Source organism: Macrobrachium rosenbergii, chromosome 2 (assembly GCF_040412425.1).
Source record: "Macrobrachium rosenbergii isolate ZJJX-2024 chromosome 2, ASM4041242v1, whole genome shotgun sequence".
NCBI classification, from domain to species: domain Eukaryota; kingdom Metazoa; phylum Arthropoda; class Malacostraca; order Decapoda; family Palaemonidae; genus Macrobrachium; species Macrobrachium rosenbergii.
In genome coordinates this window covers 46,914,186-46,938,742 of record NC_089742.1, presented here as the reverse complement: position 1 = coordinate 46,938,742, position 24,557 = coordinate 46,914,186, and the positions used below count along the sequence as shown (strand labels likewise).

At 39.2% G+C, this 24,557-nt stretch overlaps 1 long non-coding RNA gene across 1 annotated transcript in view; it reads left to right on the top strand.

The window, feature by feature from the left end:
• LOC136846344 (uncharacterized) overlaps nt 1–24,129 on the top strand; it is an 81,133-nt gene extending 57,004 nt beyond the window's left edge. Inside the window, exons 2-3 of the long non-coding RNA XR_010855358.1 lie at nt 20,471–20,562; nt 24,084–24,129. This is a non-coding gene — a long non-coding RNA (uncharacterized lncRNA). The remainder of the gene's footprint in view (nt 1–20,470; nt 20,563–24,083) is intronic.
• The last annotated feature ends 428 nt before the right edge of the window (nt 24,130–24,557 follow it).

The following is a 24,557-nucleotide window of genomic DNA, read 5'->3' as shown; positions in this document are numbered from 1 at the left end:
GAAGAGACATTCGCTCTTGTTATGAATAATGTCAATGTTCGCCTATTAACCTTGAGAGAAAATACAATGGATGTTCAGTGCTCTTTTCAACTAGAGTGAACTATTGATAATGAATGATCATTGAACAGCATCACATCGATTCATGTCACGGATGCATTCAGTTAGCCAAGTAGTGGGTGTCTTTATTTAGACATTTTTTTAGTGCTGTCTTCATTTGAGAGATCTTTGGCAAGTTGGAAGTTTCTCGTGCAAAGGCATCTACAGTAAAGTGATTTGACTTCCAAAGTTGCAGCTGGAATCTTATCTAAATTAACCTTCCTCTAGCAGCATTTATGAAGATTTGTGGAAGTGAGTGTCTGGAGTACTGATACAGTTGCATATCGATTGCAGATGATATCTGAAGTTTTTTTTTTAATGGAAGTCGTACTTCATCTTCTGTGGTTCAGTTCACCTACTGCACAGTACCAGTGGATATTCTCTTTCTAGGCTGGAACTATGAAAAGGAATAAACGTTCAGCAACGCCATGATTATCCTGCTTTTGTTTGCCTGCACTCGCGAATTATTTCACCCACGCGATCGGCCAAAACATCGTCATGTCCTCCACGAATCGCTCATGCGATCCGAAAACTATCCAGCGTTTAACTTCGTGTTCTCCCGTCTGGCGCGTCACGCAGCTTGCCAAAATGCAACTTGCCAATTACGCCCGGTTACTTATTATTGTCGATATGCTACTGGGAGATTGCTGTGCTGATTGTTTCTTTGTAATCAGGGCGGCCCCGAGAGGATTTCAGCGGGAGCTGGGGAGTGAGGAGTGGCCTTGACCCAAAAGTTGGAATATGTGGCGCCAAAACGATTTATTTGGGAGACGCGAGGCGATCGATGGATAGCTGTCTGTGTTTGTGACAGGTTGTTTGTTGGGTGGTATGTGATTGTGTATTTGTTTGTGTGTGGTATTGTTTTTACTTGTTTATTTAATTAAAAAGGTGCCTTGGAATATCAAAGGAAGCCTGTGGCATATAATTGAAAAGGTGCCTTCGAATATCAAAGAAAGCTTGTGTCATATAATTAAAAAAGTGCCCTCGAATATCAAAAAGCCTGTGGCATGTAACTAAGAAATGGTGCCTTCGAATATCCAAGAAGGCATGTGGCCAAAAAGTTTATAAAGGTATTTAAAGTGGGCCCCTTTCCCAGTAGAGTAAATGACAAGTGTTTTGGGCAAGTTCTGTCTGTCAGTTAATGAAGAATTACCAGGCAGAGCCTTCCCATAAGGAGAGCTATTTAAGCCTTATTCTGCCAAGGTCTGTCAGTAAAAAAGGCTTAATAATGGCCCCTCAGGTAGCAAAGGGTCTCAAGAGTCCGTCTCCTGGAAACGAAGTTGTTTTTCGAACGAGAAAATTGACACCGCTGTTTACACGACCATCACGAACTCCGTTGTCCCTTTCCCATTGTTCAAGGCTGTGGAAGAAAAGGGGCTGGTGCCTCTGATCCAGAATTCGACGCGGTTATTATTTGGCTGGGTTGGGGGTCACCAAGGTTGATATAAGGAGTTACGTATACGTGGACCTTTCGCTCAGCCCAACGTCGCGTTTCTGTTTATGCCACCCAGGACCCATTAAGTTTTTTTACTGGTCCTGGTGTCACCCAAGCCTGGCGTTCCGTTCGTTTCGTTTTCGTAGATTACGCCCGTTTCTCCCATGTAAGGGATTCTGCTAAGTTTGGTAACATTCCCCCCATGTGCTATCTGTGAATGACAGTGTCATTGATTCATATTTTAGAGATTATGTTTCTTTTTTCCTTTATTTTTTGCTTCATTTATTTATTTATTTATTTATTTATTTATTTATTTATTTATTTATATTTGTTTTTATTTTTAAGATCAGCACTTCGAGAGAGAGAGAGAGAGAGAGAGAGAGAGAGAGAGAGAGAGAGAGAGAGAGAGAGAATTTTTTATTAAGATGTTAAAGCAGATTAATAAGTCAAACTAAAATCTCAAGCCACTGGCTAGCTGAGGAGAGAGAGAGAGCGAGAGAGATTTTTTTCATTAAGTTGTTAAACCAGATTAATGAGTCAAACTATAAAACCTCAAGAGATTGGAGAGAGAGAGAGAGAGAGAAATTTTTTCATCAAGCTCTTAAACCAGATTAATGAGTGAACTGTACAACCTCAGGAGATTGGTAAGCTGTAGAGAGAGAGAGAGAGAGAGAGAGAGAGAGAGAGAGAGAGACAGTCTCAAACATTATTATAATTGTACAATATCTTCCTTTCAGTCGGCTGGCGAGAAAGAGAGAGAGAGAGAGAGAGAGAGAGAGAGAGAGAGAGAGAGAGAGAGAGAGAGAGATTTAGAAAATTACGCGCCACTCAATATCGCTCGGCGTTTATGAAGTAGCGCCGGTTAAGTTTTTGCATGTAGCGCGTGTGATGTTTTGGCGTTACGGGCGCTTAGCGCTCGTTAGCAAAGTTAGCCAGCGTGTAGGTACCTAAGCACCGTGTCATCGTGATTGTAGGGGTTTCTGGTATGGGGGGGAGGGGGTGTTCAAAGGATCACGCCCTTTGCAAGAGATGTCCTTTACCTCTTCATCGGGTCTTTCGTGTGGGCATCGGTGGATGCAGGAAGAAAGAACAGTTTAATTTCGCGTGGTGGTGGGCTCTCTCTCTCTCTCTCTCTCTCTCTCTCTCTCTCTCTCTCTCTCTCTCTCTCTCTCTCTCTCTCTCTCTCCTTGGTCAGACAATCCCGTAAGATTTTATATTTTTGACTCTTGAATTTGGTTTAACAACTTTTACCATATTCTCTCTCTCTCTCTCTCTCTCTCTCTCTCTCTCTCTCTCTCTCTCTCTCTCTCTCTCTCTCTCTGTCTGGGCAGACAATCCCATAAGATTTTACATTTTTAACTTGAATTTGGTTTAACAACTTTTTTCATAATATTCTCTCTCTCTCTCTCTCTCTCTCTCTCTCTCTCTCTCTCTCTCTCTCTCTCTCTCTCTCTCTCTCTCTAGTCAGACAATCCCATAAGATTTTATATTTTTTACTCTAATTTGGTTTAATAACTTTTATCATATTCTCTCTCTCTCTCTCTCTCTCTCTCTCTCTCTCTCTCTCTCTCTCTCTCTCTCTCTCTCTCTCTCTCTCTCTCTCAGATAGCTAATCTCTTTAGGTTTTATAGTTTGTCATTAATCTGGTTTAACAACTTAATAAATATTCTCTCTCTCTCTCTCTCTCTCTCTTAGTCAGACCTCCATTCAGATTTTGTTTCTTCCCGCAATCCCATCGAAATGAATTGCCTACCTTGCCCGGGATTCCCCTCGTCCCTGTCAGTTTACTGGGGGCGAGGACCCTTCAGATATCGTCTGAGGGCGAGAAGAAAGTGTGTCAACATTTCAACACTCAGGTGAAATTGTGGATGTGTTGGTCTGATGTTGTAAACATGTTGTAAACTTCAGTGAATGTTGGGGTGATGTTGAAAACATGTTTTAAACTTCAGTGAATGTTGGGGTGATGTTGAAAACATGTAAACTTCAGTGAATATGTTGGGGTGATGTTGCTAACGTGTTGTAAACTTCAGTGAATGTGTTGGGGTTACGTTGAAAACATGTTGTAAACTCCAGTGAAAGTGTTGGGGTGACGAAAACATGTAAACTTCAGTGAATGTGTTGGGGTGATGTTGTAAACATGTTGTAAACTTCAGTGAATGTATTGGTCTGATATTGTCAACGTGTTGTGAACCTCTGTGAATGTGTTGGTCTGTTGTAAACATGATGCAACTTCAGTGAATATGTTGGTCTGATGATGTAAACGTCAGTGAATGTGTAGGGGTGATGTTGTCAATAAGTTGTAAACTTCGGGAGTCTCTGGAGTGAGTGCGAACTTGCTTACTGACCCCCCTCCCCCCCCGGTCAATTGCCGAATTTAGGACAGGTATTTTAAAGAACTAGTAAAAAACGAATGGTTTTCATTTTTTCTCATTAGGAGTGAGATTTGTAATAGTTTTCAGGACATCTTCAGTCTTAATACCTACAGTCTGAAATACCCACTTATTATTCATATATTTTTCCCTTTTTTTTTATTTTTTACAAGGCGATGAATCCCGTGGATGTTTGAAAATAAGAGAAAAAATTCACACGAAATGGTTGGTTGTTTTTCCTCGCTGTTGATTGTGAGTCTGAACCGTGAGTGGAGTCAGGAAGTGCCTTCCTCCTCCTCCTCCTCCTCCTCCTCCTCCTCCTCCTCCTCCTCCTCCTCCTCCTCCTCCTCCTCCTCCTCCATTATTATTTTTACAATCCTAACTTTCAATCCACCCTCGTATGGAAAATACCGCTCATTTTCGCCGCTTCTTTGGTTATTTCTGATCGTGGATAGGTAAAACTGATACGGCCTTGATTAAAATTCGGTCTTTCGCTCTTCTTATACACCTCCCAGACTTTCTAAATTGTACCGAGATTAAAAAACCTAAAATTTCGATGACTAAGGAATTTTATAGTCCACTGTAAATATTAGTATTATACCGTGAGTTTGGAAGTTTCTTCTGTGTATTTGTTCTAAGCAATCTGGACGTTGGTGAGAGGAAATGTAGTGGAGAAAAAATACTTCCCTATTTTCTGTAGGGTAGATTTCATGTTGTAGAATTCCGTAGGTCGATCAGACTGCAAGATTTCATTACCCACGTTACTGGGAGAGGTACTTGGTGTGGCCATAGGAGTGAGAATTACCTTAGGTTTAAATTGAGCATCGAGGCGTTATGGTTTTAGTCAGAGGACTGTGAAAGTTAAACGGAAGAGGTGCTGTGAGATGTATAAATTATTATTATTATTATTATTATTATTATTATTATTATTATTATTATTATTATTATTATTATTATTATTATTATTATTATTATTACGAAAAATGAACAAACGGAAACATGGCATAAGCTAGAAAACTATTACAGTACTGTTGACTCCTAAAACAAGTTTCCCAGTGCTTTGGCCTAAAGCTTATATTCCAGTTCCATCGGGAACAGAACCGAATATTCCAGCGTGGGAAGGGAATTCCAAACACGCCTAAGAACCGTAGAGGAAAATCTTATATTCCAATTCCAACAGGAACAGAACAGAACATTCCAGCGTGGGGAAGCGAATTCCAAACACGCCCCAAGAACCGTAGAGGATACCCAGAGTTGACCCAGGGAATATCTCATTTATTTCGCGAAGAATGGCGAGAACCGAGTGTCATTGGAAACTGATGGCAGCCTCCATAAATTGGGTATTGATTTGGGGTAGGGTTAGGGGAGGGGGTGGGCTAAGGCCTTCCGAAGGCCTCCCCCCCCCCTCCCCAAAGTTCGGTGCTTCATTATTCCCACGGGAATAAAGCCACGTTGTAATAATTTCCCTGCTGCCGGAGCTCTTAATGGAGTTTTGCAGCGGTCTTGTTTGTGACTCTTTTGTTTATGTGTTTGTTTTCTTGCGTTTTTGTTTATTGTTTCTTTTGGTTTTCCGTAAAAGAAACCTATTGTCGGTCCGTCCGCACTTTTTCTGTCCGCCCTCAGATCTTGAAAACTACCGAGGCTAGAGGGCTGCAAATTGGTATGTTGATCATCCACCCTCCAATCATCAAACATACCAAATTGCAGCCCTCTAGCCTCAGTAGTTTTGATTTTATTTAAGGTTAAATTTAGCCATAATCGTGCTTCTGGCAATGATATAGGACAGGCCACAACCGGGCCATGGTTAAAGATTCATGGGCCAGGCTCATACAGCATTGTACCGAGACAGCCGAAAGATTGATCTACTTTCATAGGATACGGTGAACTTCTTTCCTCTGTGATAATACGAAACTGCTGTCAAAGGATTTTTACTGTATATACTGGATAGATTTAATATACATTTTAAAAATCGTAAAAGATTAGGAAGAATAAATTGTAAAAATGCATTACGGAAGGCCAGTAGATTTTAAAGGACTACAAATGATTAGAAGGAGTTAACCGTAAGTCCATTGGAATTCGAATGCGCTTTCGAAGATCTTTAAGTGATTAGGATGCATAAAGTGTGACTCCACTATGGGAGGCAATTCTTTTTTTAAAAGCCAAATGATCAGATTAGAAGGATAAATCGTAAGTGCATTTTGGGAGCTTAATACTTTTTTAAAGATCTTTAAAGGATAAGGACGAATCACTCAGAAGTGCATTACGGAATTCCAGTCCATTTTTAGAGATCTTGGAATGATTAGGACGAATCACTCAGAAGTGCACTATGGAATGCCAGTATGTTTTCAGAGAACTTTAAAGGATTAGGACGAATCAGAAGTGCATTATGGAGTCACAGGGGAACAACAAGCTGTTACGAAATTCGACCCCCCACCCCCACCCCCCCGGGCCCTCAAACCGGGAGGTCACGTGAGGTCGCCTAAATTCACATGGAGTTGTGACTTCCTGCTGTTGCTGCCAACCGCCCGCCGCCCGCCCTTGCAGGAGGGCGTTGGTGGGGGGGGGGGCGGGTTGGAGAAATCCACACAGGGGAAGGGGGCGGAAATTCCACAGGGGGGCAGGGGAAGGGTTTTGGTTCACAAGGAAGGTTTAAAACCCTTCCATGTGGGTTCCATGGCAAGAAACAGATCAGCCACAGGATGTGGTTGGTCAGGGCTTCTATAGAGGAGGTCTGGTCTTCTGGGAGGTGGGAGGGAGGAGGAGGGGAGGGGGAGAGAGGGGTGGTTTTTGTAACGTCTCAGGAAGTTAAGCGAAATAAAATGCAGGATTTTGGAATGCACTGGCAGGTATATATATGTATATATGTATATATCGCCGTCTGCTGCGTGTCGACGAGGAACTAAAACGGCAGTGCCTGAATTCGTGATTATTATTATTATTATTATTATTATTATTATTATTATTATTATTATTATTATTATTATTATTATTATTAAAGGATCTACATCCATAGTGTTACGATCAACAGCGTAAATGTGTCTTTGTAAAATTATTGTGTCATATCTAGTTTTGATCGACGGTGAAATGACATTACTGGCAGCTGAAGAGAAAGGGCCCGTGCTGGCACAAGGTTAACTTGAACTAAAACAACGGCAAACAACTGATATATTTACGAAGAAACAACTGACATATTTACGAAGAGCAACTGATATATTTACGAAGAAACAACTGATACATTCACGAAGAAACAGCTGTTATATTTACGAAGAAACAACTGATATATTTACGAAGAAACAACTTATATATTTACGAAGAAACAACTTATATATTTACGAAGAAACAACTGGATATATTCACGAAGAAACAACTGGATATATTCACGAAGAAACAGCTGATATATTTATGAAGAAACAACTGATATATTTACGAAGAAACAACTGATACATTCACGAACAAACAACTGATACATTCACGAAGAAACAACTGATTTATTTACAAAGAAACAACTGATATATTTACAAAGAAACAACTGATGCATTCACGAAGAAACAACGTATACATTTGCGATGAAACAACTGATACAATCGCTATGAAACAACTGATACATTCGCGAAGAAACACTTATACATTCACGAAGAAACAGCTGATACATTCACGAAGAAACAACTGAGGCATTCACGAAGAAACAGCTGATATATTTAAGAAGAAACAACTGATATATTTACGAAGAAACAACTGGTATATTCACGAAGAAACAACTGATACATTCACGAAGAAACAACTGATACATTCACGAAGAAACAACTGATACATTCACGAAGAAACAACTTATATATTTTCAAAGAAACAACTGATATAGTTATTAAGAAACAGCAGATATATTCACGAAGAAACAGCTGATACATTCACGAAGAAACAACTGATACACTCACGAAGAAACAACTGATACATTCACGAAGAAACAACTGATATATTTTCAAAGAAACAACTGACATAGTTATTAAGAAACAGCAGATATATTCACGAAGAAACAACCGGTGTATTCACGAAGAAACGGCTGATACACTCACGAAGAAACAACAGATATACTCACGAAGAAACAAACGCCCTAGAGTTGAATGATCCCACATTCTGTCAAGGGGCGGCTGGCCGAATTCAGTTGTTGTCCGTCGCCCTGCTTACCAAAGGAAAAAGGGCCGCGTTGCATGCAAATCGTGCATAAATGCAAATGGTCGCCATCTAGCCATCGAAAAGGAAGGGAAGCGGTTTCCCCAAGAAGGTGTTGCCAAGTAATCACCGCCAGGGAGGTGTCCTGACTGCAGTTTTTCATTCCCGCAGGTCAGAGAGAGTATTAGTTCCTGTGTAGGATAAGATCTGAACCTCACACATGCGGCCCCTTGGAGGGGTAATGCCATCAGTGCGCCTTCCGCAGTACACTGTAGGCGTTACTTTAGGTTCTTTGCAGCGTCCGTTCGACCCCTAGCTGCAACACCTTTCATTCGTTTTACTATACCTCCGTTCATATCTTTCTTCCACCTTACTGTCCACCCTCCCTAACAGTTGTTTCATAGTGCAGCTGCGAGGTTTACCTCCTCTTACACCTTTCGCGCTGAATGACCTCATAGGTCCCAGTGCTTGGCTTCCGGCCTAAATTTTATATCCCTGTTTATATCCCAGCTCACACAGTCGGGATAAGTATGAAAGAAGCTGCGTTATGGTAGGCATTGATGGTAATGTAAGAGAGGTCGTTAGAGTAATCCACGGGTAATAAACTCCATGTTTGGACTTGCCGTCGGCCAAGGACCACTAGCAGAAAATTGCTGGGTCTCGACTTAGATGGCCTTCAGGACTGCTCTCTCTCTCTCTCTCTCTCTCTCTCTCTCTCTCTCTCTCTCTCTCTCTCTCTCTCTCTCTCTCAGTTCCTCGTTGGACGAGTCGGTGGAGTTCTCGACTAGCACTCTGCTAGGCCCGAGTTCGAGTCTCCAGCCGGCCAATGAAGAATTAGAGGAATTTATTTCTGGTGATAGAAATTCATTTCTCGGTATAATGTGGTTCGGATTTCACAATAAGCTGTAGATCCCGTTGCTAAGTAACCAGTTGGTTCTTAGCCACGTAAAATAAGTCTAATCCTTCGGGCCAGCCCTAGGAGAATGGTTAATCAGCTCAGTGGTCTGGTTAAACTAACGTATACTTAACTTTTCTCTCTCTCTCTCTCTCTCTCTCTCTCTCTCTCTCTCTCTCTCTGTAATTATTATTAATAATATGAATAATTGATGGCAATACTCCAGGATTTCCTCTCTACAATATATCTCAGGCGTGATTTCCCATTAATTCAGATTCTGCAGAGGTAATGGGATCTGTCAGCCTGTGATATATTGCCCAAAGACACACGAACCCTGTAAGGGGGGGTTAGTGCCGTCAGTGCGCCTCATGCGGTGCACTGTAGGCATTACTTGAGGTTCTTTGCAGCGTCCGTTCCATTCCCTTTCATTGATTTTCCCGTACCTCCATTCATATGTTCTATCTTCCACCTTCCTATCCACCCCCTCCTGACAGTTGTTTCATAGTGCAACTGCTTTGAGGTTTTCCTCCTGTTACACCTCTCAAACCTTTCTACTCTCAATTTCCCTTTCAGCGCTGAATGACTTCATAGGTCCCAGTGCTTGGCCTGTGGCTTAAATTCTATATACCATTTTATCAAGACAAATGAATGAGTTGAATGGGTTAAGGGCAGTCGGAAGGTTCACTACCGAATGCTTATGTTCTTGAAATAATGATTTCCATAACACAGAGGGTGCGTTTCTCTCTCTCTCTCTCTCTCTCTCTCTCTCTCTCTCTCTCTCTCTCTCTCTCTCTCTCAAGGAAACGATTGACTTATCTCTTAAAGACAGAAATCTCTCTCTCTCTCTCGGAGGAAGCGATAGACTTATCCCTTAAAGGACAGACTCTCTCTCTCTCTCTCTCTCTCTCTCTCTCTCTCTCTCTCTCTCTCTCTCTCTCTCTCTCTCTCTCTCTCTCTCCTCGAAGGAAGTGATAGACTTATCTCTTAAAGGACAGAATCTCTCTCTCTCTCTCTCTCTCTCTCTCTCTCTCTCTCTCTCTCTCTCTCTCTCTCTCTTAATGCCTGCTTGAAAACCCTGCTGAGGGAAGGGGCAGGATTCTTGGTGTACTGGGAGGGGGGGGGAGCGGTTATGGGCTTTCAAAGTACTTAACACTAACTTGTTTTAACTCAGGCCTCTCCTAACTTAATCAAAACGGTCATTTTATAATCGGTTCAATATGGGTTTTCATTTTGCACGCAACCAGAATATCAGGAAACTCTATTTACGTCTGAATGTCAGGCAAATAGTTGAGCATATTCATTTAGTGAAATATATCATGCATAATAATGAAGAAATTGGTGCACTGCAGTCAAACGTTTGACCCTTGGCGTGTTGTATATTATGCATGGCATCGCATTTTTCTCCTTGGTTTATTTATTAATTATATATATATATATATATATATATATATATATATATATATATATATATATATATGTATATGTATGTATGTGTGTGTGTATGTATATATGTATATATATATATATATATATATATATATATATATATATATATATATATATATAAATATAAATATATATATATTTTTACAAAACTTTCCTGTTGGTATTTTGATGCAAGAGTATATTAACTGCAAAGTTGACGGATAGGCATTTATCGTGACGTCATGTCTCTTTCGGCGATTTTTTGTAGTTTGTTGTTTCTGTGCAGTTTTTTGTTTATTAATATTTCTCGCCTCTGAAGTAAATATTTAAGCCCTGGTTGTGTAACTTTACACACACACACGCTTGCACACTTAAAAACACAAAGTGTGTGTATATATATATATATATATATATATATTGTGCGTGTACTTCATAATGTATACAGAATTTATTGTACATTATCCTGCAACCAATATCATGGATAGTCACGACACGGGACCATTATTGAAAGCGGATTAAAGAGTTTGCATCCGAAAAAAAGGCGAAAAGAAATTGAAAATGAAAATCTGGTCGACGATCTAGATGACTAAGTCAGAGTTTTGTGTCATGGGAGAAAATAGGGTGTCATTCACGGAAAAAACATGAGGGGTTAGAGAGAGAGAGAGAGAGAGAGAGAGAGAGAAGATGTAATATCCATTACAATGTTAATGACTTGAGGACACGAAGTGCTCACAAGCGCCTGCCTCTCTCTCTCTCTCTCTCTCTCTCTCTCTCTCTCTCTCTCTCTCTCTCTCTCTCTATATATATATATATATATATATATATATATATATATATATATATATATATATCTATTGTGTGTGTATGTGCGTTTTTGTTTGTTATCAAAGCATATGAATTACATTTAGCGCAGAAAAATGACAGTATAATGAGATTTGCTCACGAGAATCTGTGATTGACATGAAAAACACGACTAATTATTTAACTGTATAGTAGATCGATGAAGTTATATTAAACATGTTAAAAAAAAAAGAATCTGTTGAAAGAAAGCATACTGTATTAAAGAACTTGTTTTGGAAAGAGCGAACAGGTGAGATGTGGAAAAATGAAAATTACAGTTGAATTCCTCTGACGTATTGTTTTCTGAACAGGTAATGCCCCATCGTTCTTCCGTCGAAGAAAACGGAAATTGCCCTTTCAGCATCTTCATCATTCATGCAGCCTACATACGGTATGTAGGCCTCAGCAGTTGGGTAAAGTACAGATGTTACCGGGGCCAAGTTAATCATAAACATCGTCTCGTCTCCGCGGACTCGCATGAATAAAGAGACCAATAGTTGGAAAGAACGTGGACCCTGGAAAGAACGAATTTCAAATTCTGGAAAGCACCTCGCTTACGATTTTTTTTTTTTTTTTCGCCGATTCCTCTCTCGATTTTCAGAAGGAAAATACCGCCCGATGGGTAGCTGATACTTACACATATCGCCTGATTGCCGATAAGTATTTATTTCTCATTTTTTTACGGAAACTATCACGAATGTTGAGATACAGGTGAAGTTCGACATTTTGGTTGCGTGTGATATCTTATAATATGCATTTATGGCCGCTTCTGTTTGTCAAGGAATTTTACTTTGTGTGTGCATATGTATATATATATATATATATATATATATATATATATATATATATATATATATATATATATATATATAATCACACTGATTTATGATTTTCCCTCGGGAAAATGAAAAACCAGGTGAAAATCTTGACTGGTTTCGAGTTTCTGAACGTAGATAGAAAGTCAAAACCGGTCAGGATTATATATATATATATATATATACTGTATATATATATATATATATATATATATATATATATATATATATATATATATATATATATATATATATATATATATATATATATATATATATATATATATATATATATATATATATACAGTAATCATCGCTTTTTATTTACTGTTCTATCTTTCGTTTTACCAGTCTCTCCAACCACTCTGTCTTAAATTATGTTTTTAACACTATCTATCTATCTATCCATCCACTGTCATCGAACCTCCCTTAATAAAATGACCGACAATAATCATCATATTAAATTTGTTGTGCAAATCGATGCCCACAATCCCTCCCTCCTCTGCTCCAGTGTAGAACTATAAGGGAATCCTTTCAGGGTGGTCCACTGATCTCTGAAGCGCTATTTTTTTTTTTTTTCTGCGTTAATTGGGAACCTGTTTCGTTCGTGTCCTTTCTAAGAAAGATTCCACGGTTTGGAGTTACGGGTCATCGTGTAGTATAATTAATGACCTAATATTCATTTCGATTCTTCTCAGCGTTAGGATTATCAGGCTATGGGATTTTTGTGGGTGTATATGTATGTATATGTGTGTTTATATATTTATATATTATATATATATATATATATATATATATATATATGTATATATATATATATATATATATATATATATATATATATTATATATATTATAGAAATAATCTACATATCCACACGTGATTGTGTGTTGGTTATTTCTATCATATTCACTCAGAAAGGATAATACGAATGAAATGCTGTCTATTTGGTCACTGCTGAGTTGGGAAGTTGGGGAAAACACAATGGCATGCAAGCAGTTGGCGTGCTCAAGTAAAGCCTCAGGTTCCAACCTCTTTTATAACTTGTGTGGCCTTGGTTGGCAGCGGTCTCGTCTTTCAGTTGAAAGACCTGGGTTGATCCGAAGTGAGTCAGAAATATATATATATATATATATATATATATATATATATATATATATATATATATATATATAGTTGTAATAAATAATAATTATATTCACTACCATCGTAGTTCTTAGATACGTATTAGCATAACTCCTCTAATCCAGCAATCGAAAGGCAAGGGGTCGACCAGCGGACTCACATAGGGATCGAACCCAGGCCTTTCAGTTGAAAGGCATGGGCTCTACCAGTGGACTCACATCGGGATCGAACCCAGGCCTTTTAAATGAGAGACCTGTGTTCGATCCCGATGTCAGAAATTTATTTCTGTTCCATGCGTGATTGCGTTGATTAGCGCATAAAATCTATCTCAGGATTATAGATCGACTCTTAACCCGTTTGTGACGTTCGGTCACCTTATGTAGGAGGGAAAGAGGAAGAGGAGGAGGAGAATAAGAAAGAGGAAGGGGAAGAATAGACACAGTCGCCCCGTTGAATTTTGAGCAACTGCTATATTTGGGAAGCCTTGACGCATATACCCGGTGACATGAATTATTATAGACGTCTCTCGAAGCTTTGATTATGTTGTTTTTTGGTCTTGTGAACTTTCTAAATCATTTTGTCGTCTGTGCGGTTCAAGTCAAGTACGTTCTGTTAGTTCAGCGTCTTTGAGAAATGATTGATCACAGACACGGTTCTTGTTCCTCGTTATTCAGTGGGTCCTCGGGTCCTTAGGATCTGTTTCAGTGTTCCTACTGGATAACGTCCCATTACATTACAGCAGACGTGATCCTCATTCACAGGTTTCGATACCAGAGCTACACTGCCCTAAAATGGAAAACTGCAGTATCAGCAAAGTTTTCGAAATTAAGATGTGCCACCTATTGGGCCCGTGAAACACTAATACACAAGTAACCGCAGTTTCAGAATGATTCTTCTGTGCTTTCCAAGAGTATTTAGGGGGTCCCATTTGCAGTATCTGGAAAATTTTCGAAATTGAGATATGCCAGCTGTTGGGCTCGTGAAACACTAATACACAACTTACTGCAGTTTCAGAGTGATTCTTCAATGCTTTATGTAGGGGGTCCCATTTGCAGTATCTGCAAAATTTTCTAAATGAGATATGCCACCAGTTTTTGGGCTTTGGTGAAACACTAATATACAAGTTGCAGTTTCAGAATGATTCTTCAATGCTTTCCAAGAGTATTTAGGGGGGAGGAGGCATTTTAGTATCTGCTGAAAATTTTCGAAATTGAGACGTGCCACCTATTGGGCTCGTGAAACACTAATACACAACTTACTGCAGTTTCAGAATGATTCTTCAGTGCTTTATTTAGAGGGTCCCATTTGCAATATCTGCGAAAACAGTGGTAAGGCAAGGGAAAACTGCAGTATCTACCATTTTTCTCAGTTTTGTATTTTTGCAGATAATGCAGCCTTTCCAATTTAGGGCACTGCAGTCTTGATGCCCGTTCACAGGTTTCGATACCCGGTGTTCTGACACCCAGGTCAAAACGTAGGAGTAGGAGGAGGAGGAGGAGGCATCTATCGGGCTCGGCTGAGTTTTCCAATTCATTGCTATGCGAAGCAGGATCGCTGTAGAAACTGCCCAATAAGGACTTGAGTATCCCGAAGAAATCTCTCTCTCTCTCTCTCTCTCTCTCTCTCTCTCTCTCTCTCTCTCTCTCCTCCGTAGGTGGCTGCTGCCGCTGTAGATGGGTTTCCAAGGAACATCGTGATTCACCTCAGAGATAATCCTGTTTGCCGCAACAAATGATGGACTTGCGAAAGATCTTGCCTTAGATCATCTGCGTCACCGTTATCGTGCATTCTCTTCCACCTCTGCTCTGTTCGTTTTCTCGTTTCTAAGTCTTCTGCGTCGCCAAGAATTGTCGCGTTGTCGTTGCCCTTTTCATTCCTTCTTATCTGCTTCCTACATTTATTCTCTTCTTTGAACAACCTTTTATCAGCCCTCATAAATAAATACGTCTTTCTCTTCGTCAACCCTTATCTGTATTCATTTGCTTTCTTCAGCAGAGTTTCATCGCTTCCTACGCCTTTTATCCTCTTTATTTACATTTCTTCCCCTCTTCATATATTTCAGCCCAGCACAAAAATTCATCGAGAAGTTTTGAGTTTTATCTGAAGGGTGGTTTTTCTTTGTTCTGTATCTCTTTTGTATGCGCGTTTCTTGTGGATTGAATCGGGCAGTGAATGGTTTTTTATATATATATATATATATATATATATATATATATATATATATATATATATATATATATATATATATATATATATATATAGAGGCTATTTTCTAGATTTATAATTATGTAACACTGCTTCATTTTTCTTGACACATTTCATACATTTACATTTTGGTAATCTAATAAAATCATTATATTTGTGCCTGTGTTACCACAGATAAATGATGCTTATGTAGGCAACTCTTGATATTGAATGGGTATAAGAATGTGAGGAGAATATAATGAGTGGAGTGAATGGGCGAGGAAGGTCGAGGAAGTAAAAGTACCCAGAGAGGCTTCTCTCTTCCTGCAGGTAGCAGTAGCAAGGAAGTAGAGATGCCCACCTGGTGGGATTTTTGTAACCTGACCCCTTTGGGTACGTTTCGTTCATTTTCATATAATGTTCTCGCCTTTTTTCTAAAACCTCGGCCATGTTGGATCGCTGCTTCCTACTATGAATTCTTCTTGGTCGAAGGTGAGGCTTTTTTTTATGCTGTGACCGGACTTTTTGATTCTTTGAAAACTGAAAATGCGTCATGTATGATTTTGGTTTCATGCTGGGGAATGATTCTGATTTCATGCTGAGGAATTATTTTGTTTTCATACTGAGGAATGATTTTGTTTAGATTTTGCTTTCATACTGAGGAGTGATTTAATTGTTTTTATACTGAAGAATGATTGTGTTTAGATTTTGTTTTCATACTGAGGAATGATTTTTTTTTCATACTGAGGAATGGTTTTGTTTTCATACTAGGGAATAATATTGTTCTCATACTGAGGGATGGTTTTGTTTTCATACTAAGGAATAATTTTGTTTTCCTACTGAGGGATGGTTTTGTTTTTATCCTGAGGAATGGTTTTGATTTCACAGTGAAGAATGATTTTGTTTTCATACTGGTGAATGCTTTTGTTTTCTCACTGAGGAATGATTTTCTTATCACACTGAGGAATGATTTGTTTTCATACTGAGGAATGGTTTTGTTTTCACGCTAAGAAATGATTTTGTTTTCACACTGAGGGATGCTTTTGTCTTCACACTGAGGAATGATATGTTTTGACTTTGTTTTCATACTGAGGTCAGCCTAATACCTCTGTCTTGCCCAGGCCCGGAGAAAACACGCTGGAGGATGAAGAAGGAAAGCGAATGGCGCTTGACTCCGAAGGAATCTGTACACTTGACTATGAAAGGATGGAAAGTTAAGGTCCTAGGGAGCATGGAGTTGGAAAAAAGTTCCAAAGCTTGACGGAGGGCGGGGGGAGGACCCATTATCAAACTGTGTACTCTGAGGAGTCATGATAACCACAAGGTTATTGAATCAAGAGAAATCTGGAAAAGTAATTTTGCATTATTCCTTATTCAACTGAATGGTCATTTTGTGTCACAAATGAATGCTTTATAATTTAATGGTAAGCTCTCACCCCCACCAGATCCCGAGAGGCCTCTGCAAGAATCGACACAATTTGCAAACCAGCTCGAAATGTTACCAGTTTTATTGCTCCGGACGAGCACTGACATTTGCGGCCAAAGATATCCTCTGTTGATTTTTAGTGCTCCTGGCGAATCAGCTTGGTTTTATAGTCCAGGCCTCTTTATACGCCAGGCTGTATGGTCGTCCATTGAGGCCGACGTAAAAACATTTTAACAAAAAAATAAATTGAAAGTTTTACAAAGAGGTACTGGCGTTGAAACCAGCTTCGATTTCTCAGTTTGACTCCGACCTCCAAGCCGGGACTCCGTTCCCTTATATGCTAAATGTGCGTTGGGATTTCTCCCGAGTGGTCTGTCCAGAGGCCATTATAAATTCAACACAAGCGCCACTGGACAGGTTCAGGACAGGTATGTTCGTCTGATTCACCTTAACCTTGAATGGAGACCCACAGCGATTAGTGACGACTCGCTGGAAATGACTGAATAAAAATTTTTTTTTTTTTTTTTTTCGTTTTTACTGAATCTGTTTATTAACTCGTTTTGAAGAGAGATTTTTGAAGTCAAGTACTCAAGTTTACTGTACATGAATATTTATATTTTTTCTGCATATATATATATTTCAGCCTCAGAAGCAATAAAAATTGATTGTTCACTTTGCTACGATGGTGAGGATGGGTCTATTCAGCTCTTAATATATATATATATATATATATATATATATATATATATATATATATATCTGAAAACGACAGGTACATGTATGTACGAGAGGCGATAGACTTTTATCCTTCTCGTGGTCAGGTCGACAATGGTACCTCGTTCTGATTAGGGGACCCGGGTTCGTTTCCCGCTACCGGACGTCATAATTTCTTCATATTTCTTGAACTTGGATCTTGAGGCTTTGTAGTGACAGACGTGTCCAAAAAAAACGCGAACAATTCGAGAAGTTAAGAGGGCATCGTGGCTATTACAATTACACACACATACATGCACATATACTGTATGTGTGTGTGTGTGTGTGTATATATATATAGGCTATATAATATATATATATATATATATATATATATATATATATATATATATATATATATATATATATATATATATATATATATATTACATTGACTCAGGAATACTATTTTCGTATTTATTGCATTGTTTATATTTTGCCTCAAAGAAAGCCATTGTTGCAAGTCAAGCATTTGAATATACACTACATGAATGTTATATTTTCCAACAAAAATATGTATTTATACTATATTATCCTGACTACTTGAGGCTATTATAGCAGTATGTAAACAGAATACTTATATAGAATCCACTGGTCAATTTTGTTACCATATACGTAAGTCTTTGTATTACCTACAATGCCCTCTTAACTGTAGTCAGTTTCTTCACACTCCGGACACGCTTGTCCCAGAGGTTTGAGGAAATGGGGCAGTGTATTAATATAGACACGTCGAGTATGCGCTTACTTCCTTGACGGGACCACGATTTCAAATCCCATCGATTTTTAATACATTTTTATATATCTGTTAATTAATTTATTAATTTATTTAAAAGTGAGATCTCTTCTTTCTGTATTTCTCTTTACCTTCTCTTACTTCCTAATAAGCACCTTAATATTCTCTGGAAGCTTGAATTTCAAGTCACTGGCCCCTTCGGTGGGCTTGTTCTATATGAAATAGGGCGTATCTTCTGAATAGTGATGATAATAACTGATATGTCAGTGATTAAATCAAACGCAAAATTCAGGGCGTCTTCTGGACCGACGGAAGCCGAGAAGCCCTTGCGCCAACCAGCCAGCCTATACCGTCCAAAAAGGCGCCCCTCTTTGAAATTTAAATGAAGCGGGCCGGCCATTTGAATACGGCGTTTTGCCCCGACCCCAGAAAGGAGCGGAGCAAGATATCCGTCTGTCGTGGCGTGTACTCTCTCTCTCTCTCTCTCTCTCTCTCTCTCTCTCTCTCTCTCTCCAGCTGCTGCCTCATCTCTCATGTTTCCCTCGTACTAATGCTCCCGTGATTGACCAAAAGGATGTACTGGACCTCTCGGGCGGCTCACGGCCACTTCCTCAACGTCTGTCAAGTGTCCTTCCTCCTCCTCCTCCTCCTCCTCCTCCTCCTCCTCCTCCTCCTCCTCCCTCCTCCTCCTCTTCTTATTCTTCTTCTTCTTCTACGGCTGTTCCTCATTTTTACTCCATTGAACCCCTTTCTTCTCCTCCTCCTCCTCTTTTTATTCTTCTTCCACTGCTTCCTTTTATTCTACGGCTATTTCTCATTTTCTTCCATTGAACGCCCTCCTCCTCCTCCTCCTCCTCCTCCTCCTCCTCCTCCTCCTCCTCCTCCTCCTCCTTCTTCTTCTTCTTCTTCTTCTTCTTCTTCTTCTTCTTCATTTTTCCCATTGAACGCCTTATTCCTCCTCCTCCTCACCCAGCTTGTCCTCTCTTCCCCTTTCTTCTTCTTCTTCTTCTAGTTGTTCTTTACTCTCGCGTCCACATCTTCCAGTGTTCCTCTTGTTTTTCTGAATGTCATCGAACGCATGACGGAGATGTGTACAGATTAATCTGACCTGTCAGGTCCTTTGCACAATAAATGCGAATGTAATTGCTCAAGTTGTGTACGTTTATACACGGAAGTAGTGTGTTTGTGTGTGTGTGTGTGTGTGTGTGTGTGTGTGTGTGTGTGTGTGTGTGTGTGTGTGTGTGTGTAGATTCTGTACAATTCACCATTTTCAAACCTTACTTCCTCGATTGCGTCATAACTCTTGGTAAGGGAAGAATATGTATGTGTATATATATGTGTGTGTGTGTGTGTGTGTATTGGGGCATAGGCAAGGGTAGATTGCCCACAATGCCCTGCCTTCGGGAGTCATTAGGGCCCAGTCGGCGATGCAGTCAGTTCCTTTTAAGTCCCAACGAAAACGTTAACGAATGATTTATTAGAGATGGGCTTCTGGAACGTCTCGAGGGCGCCGTGCCCTTTTTGTGTCTAGGGGTGGATGTGGGGTGGGAGGGGGAGGGAGAGGGGGGAGAGGGAGAAGAAAGAAGGGTGGGGTATTCTCTTCCTGAAAGAGGAAGGAAGCGTCAGGTATGGGCAGACGTCGAGGGATGATGGGTGGTGATGTCCATTCAAAATGCTGAGTCTCTCTCTCTCTCTCTCTCTCTCTCTCTCTCTCTCTCTCTCTCTCTCTCTCTCTCTCTCTCTCTCCCCAGTAAGGAGTAAATTTATGTACTCTCGTTCTACTGAAGGAGTGAATTTGGAGTGAATTTATGTACTCTCGTTCTACTGAAGGAGAGAATTTATGTACTCTCTCTCTCTCTCTCTCTCTCTCTCTCTCTCTCTCTCTCTCTCTCTCTCTCTCTGTGTGTGTGTGGATTCGTGAATAATGTTTAATGTCGGTAGGTATTGCAGTTTTACATCACGGAGGATAACAGATACTGAGATTAATTCGGGAACTTGTCAAGTAGAAGTACTTGAGAGAGAGAGAGGGTAAATGTTTTACTTGGCAAATCAAACATGTATTTTTTGTGCGTCATATTGTTGTTATGACTTTATTTTTAATATATATTTCCGGTATTATCTTTACTATTATCACTGTATTGTTTCATTATACATTATTGCATATCCTTTGTACCTGTATTAAACATTTCGTCTCTCTTCTGTCGCAGGTCAAACTAGAGCGAGTTCTTGGCCTGACCGTGCCCAGCAATGCTGCCCTCGACTGTGATCCACACACGGGCCAAGTCGCCTACCCTGCCGGGTGAGTCATCCATCTATCTATCTATCTATCTATTAACTTCTACCTACCTTCCTACCTACCTACCTACCTGCCTGCCTGCCTGCCTGCCTACCTTTCATGTAACTCACTATTGATAAAAGATCAGGCCTGCCCCTGCGTAACCTTCGCTTGCTGTTGCTATTCGGCGTACCTACAGGTCCTTGTTTGGGTCCCACTTCGTTTTTCTTCCTTCCTGTAAGTAAGGTGACATTACAGAAAGTGATTGTTGTGTGTTTTTGTTAAAGTGACGTTACAGAAAGAGTGAGTATTGTGTGTTTTTGTGTGTAAAGTGACGTTACAGAAATAAACATGGGCCTTTTTTATGTATCATTATTTTTCGGTAATTTTTGTAATGCTGTCCTTTTCGTAAGATGGGCTAGAGAATAATGAATGTTTTAGTTTGCTATATGCCAGTTTGCTGTTTGCAAGTCGGAATGTATGTAGTGTGTGTGTGTATATATATATATATTTTTTACCGTTTGTGTGTGTATGTGTATGTGTGTGTGTGTGTGTTTGTGTGCGCGGGCTCGCACGCTGGCTGTGAATCGGGGAACCATTTTCATTGAAGGTCCTATGTAGATCGTTATTTGAATAACCAACCAAATTTTCATTGATATCAATAACTACACAATACCTGTGTTTATACCTTTATACATTACTACCTCGTATGCAAACTGCACGATGAAAATGGAGTTGAAGATTGTGGTTTTATTATGCAGCATGTTTGCATGTATTTTTTCCATGCTATGCGGTGTGCATATTGATGATAATGGTATGCTGTTGCGGTGTTTTTCCATGCTATGCGGTGTGCATATTGATGATAATGGTATGCTGTTGCGGTGTCGTTGCTTCTGCACCACACCAGATGCATGCAGCCTCCGAAGTCCTGTGAGGAGGTCAGCATCCCTTGTTGGGGGGGCGAGGTTCGTTTTGACAGGAATCATTTCCGGGATGTCCTTGTGGACTGTTCAGGAGTCTTTGCCTTCTTCTTCAGTGTTAGGGAGCTCTCTCTCTCTCTCTCTCTCTCTCTCTCTCTCTCTCTCTCTCTCTCTCTCTCTCTCTCTCTCTCTCTCTCTCTCAGTTAAGATATCAAGTTTGTAAAGCATTGTTCGTGCTGGCTGCCATTTCATCTCTACTTTCCTCCTAATTCTTCCAAATGAACGTCGTATTCTTTGGAAGCTTGAATATCACGTCAGTGGCCCCTTTGGTGGGCTTGTTCCATATAGAATAGGGTTCATCTACTGAATAAATAATAATAATAATAATAATAATAATAATGAGAAAAGTAATGGACTCCTAGGAGGCAGGATGCAACCCGGAAAACCCCACACTTTAAGTACCACCCAGTCGAATAGGATGACGGAGAAAGAAAAAAAAAAGTAATAATAATAATTAGTAATTTTTTTAGCACATTATTTCTCGTTGTTATTGAAATCATCGGTATGAATTAGTATACTCCTGAGAAAAGGTAGAAAATAATCGATCAATAATCATCTCAAACCTGAAGCAGTCCCTTGCAAAATCAAAGACTTTTGTTAGATATTCACGCCTGTCATTCGGGTGGGATTATTAACTGAAAATTATTAGGATTTCTGACGTGGATATTATGAATGGCGTTGAGAACTATTCATAAAACAATTACTTGTGGTGAGTGCCGTCAGTGTACCTCACGTGGTACACCGTAGGCATTACTTAAGGTTCTTTGCAACGTGCCTTGGGACCCTAGCTGCAAGCGAGGTTTTCCTCCTGTTACACCTATCAAACCATCTACTCTCATTTTCCCCTCTCAGCTACAATGACCCCATAGGTCCCAGCGCTTGGCATCTGGCTAAAATTTATATTCCATTCAAAGTTCAAGTAAAAATAAACGTATTTTCCCAAACAGAACCAAAATGATAATATTGGGTCTTTTACTCACTTGGAAATGTGAAAACCACAAAAATATATATATATATATTTTTTTTATTAGTTTCAATTTGCTTTTTAATCTGAGCGGTCGCGTGCTTTTAATTTTCCTGGCATGCAGATCTGTGCTTGGTTTGATATTAAACATTTTCCCATGGTATGCGAGATTCATTCTCTCGTATGGAAACTCTGCCCAGAGCTGTATTTATATATAATGCTGCAGTTTTTAATTTATATCAAAGGGCCTCCTGCAGAATATATACCGCGGTGCCTCCGACGGCTACTGAACGGAGGCGTTTATTTAGTTTTATGTAAATGAAAGCAGGTTTGGTAAATTTTAGGATTGGTAGGTAGGACTCTCTCTCTCTCTCTCTCTCTCTCTCTCTCTCTCTCTCTCTCTCTCTCTCTAGTCGTGGGAGATGTGGGCGGTGCCAGGTAACTTAATGAAATGCGTGTATATATGTATGTATGTATATATATTATATATGTGTGTGTGTATGTATATAAAGTATGTATGTGTGTGATATTTATTTGCTTGGTATTCAAATGTGACGTTAATCTGATTGATGAATCAAAATGCTAATAGTATTGTGATATGTATATGTTAGTATTGTGATATGTATAATGTTCCAATAACAAATATCATTGCAAGTAAATGGCAATATTTGTCTAAGTGGTGATAGTGGGCGTATGAGATCTTTGCAATACGTTTGACAGTAACATTTTTTTGTCATTGCAATTGCTGCCATTTTAAATCAAAACCTGTCATTTTGAATTAATTTATTTGATTTTAAACCATTTCCTTTCATTTTAAATCAGTTCATTTCATTAGTTTTAAATCACGTCCTTTTATTTATTTTAAATCACTTCCTCTCATGTTAATTCAATTCCTCTCATTTTAAACCATTTCCTTTCATTTTAAATCAATTCCTTTTTATTTTAGATTAATTCCTTTCATTTTAAGTCAATTCCTTTTTATTTGGAATTAATTCCTTTCATTTTAAACCAATTCCTCTCATGTTAAATCAGTCCCTTTCATTTTAAACCATTTCCTTTCGTTTTAAATCAGTTCCTTTCTTTCATTTTAAATCAATTCCTTTCATTCATTTTAAATCAATTACTCTCATTTTAAATCAGTTCCTCTCATTTTAAATCATTTCCTTTCATTTTAAATCAATTCCTTTCATGTTAAATCAATTTCTCTCATTTTAAACCATTTCCGTTAATTTTAAATCGATTCGTCTAATCTTAAATCAATTCCTCTCATGTTAAATCAATCCCTTTCATTTTAAACCATTTCCTTTCATTTTAAATCAATTCCTGTCATTCATTTTGAATCAATTCCTTTCATTTTAAGCCATTTCCGTTAATTTTAAATCGATTCCTTTCATTTTAAATCAGTCCCTTCCATTTTAAATCAATTCCTTTCATTTTTAACGACTTCCTTTCATTTTAAATCAATTCCTTTCATGTTAAATAATTTCCTTTCATGTGAAATCAACTCCCCTCATTTTAAATCAGTGCCTTTCATTTTAAATCAGTCCCTTTCAATTTAAATCAACTCCTTTCATTCTCTCCCTCTCTCTCACGCCTGCCAGATGTACGGTGGTGTTGCTGAACCCCCGGAAGAACCGCCAGCAACACGTCCAGAACGCGTCCAAGAAGACGATCACCTGCGTGGCGTTCTCCCCCTGCGGCCGCTACCTGGCGACGGGCGAATGCGGTCATCAGCCCTCCGTCAGGGTGTGGGACGTGGGCGAAAAGACCCAGGTGGCCGAATTTCAGGGCCACAAGTACGGCATCTCGTGCGTGGTGAGTATTGCTGCTACGCCCTGCACGTATTTCTCGAGTGTTTTTTTTTTTTTTTTTTTTTTTTTTTTTTTATGGTATAAGTATTTTAAGAAATTTTGTTACTTTAAAATCAGTTTAAGTCGGGGAGGTTGGTTTGTATTATTATTATTATTATTATTATTATTATTATTATTATTATTATTATTATTGTTTGGTGCTAAGCACAGAGTGCAATTGGAACCTCAGAAGTTTCAAACGAAGATGCAATGCATTTCTACCCT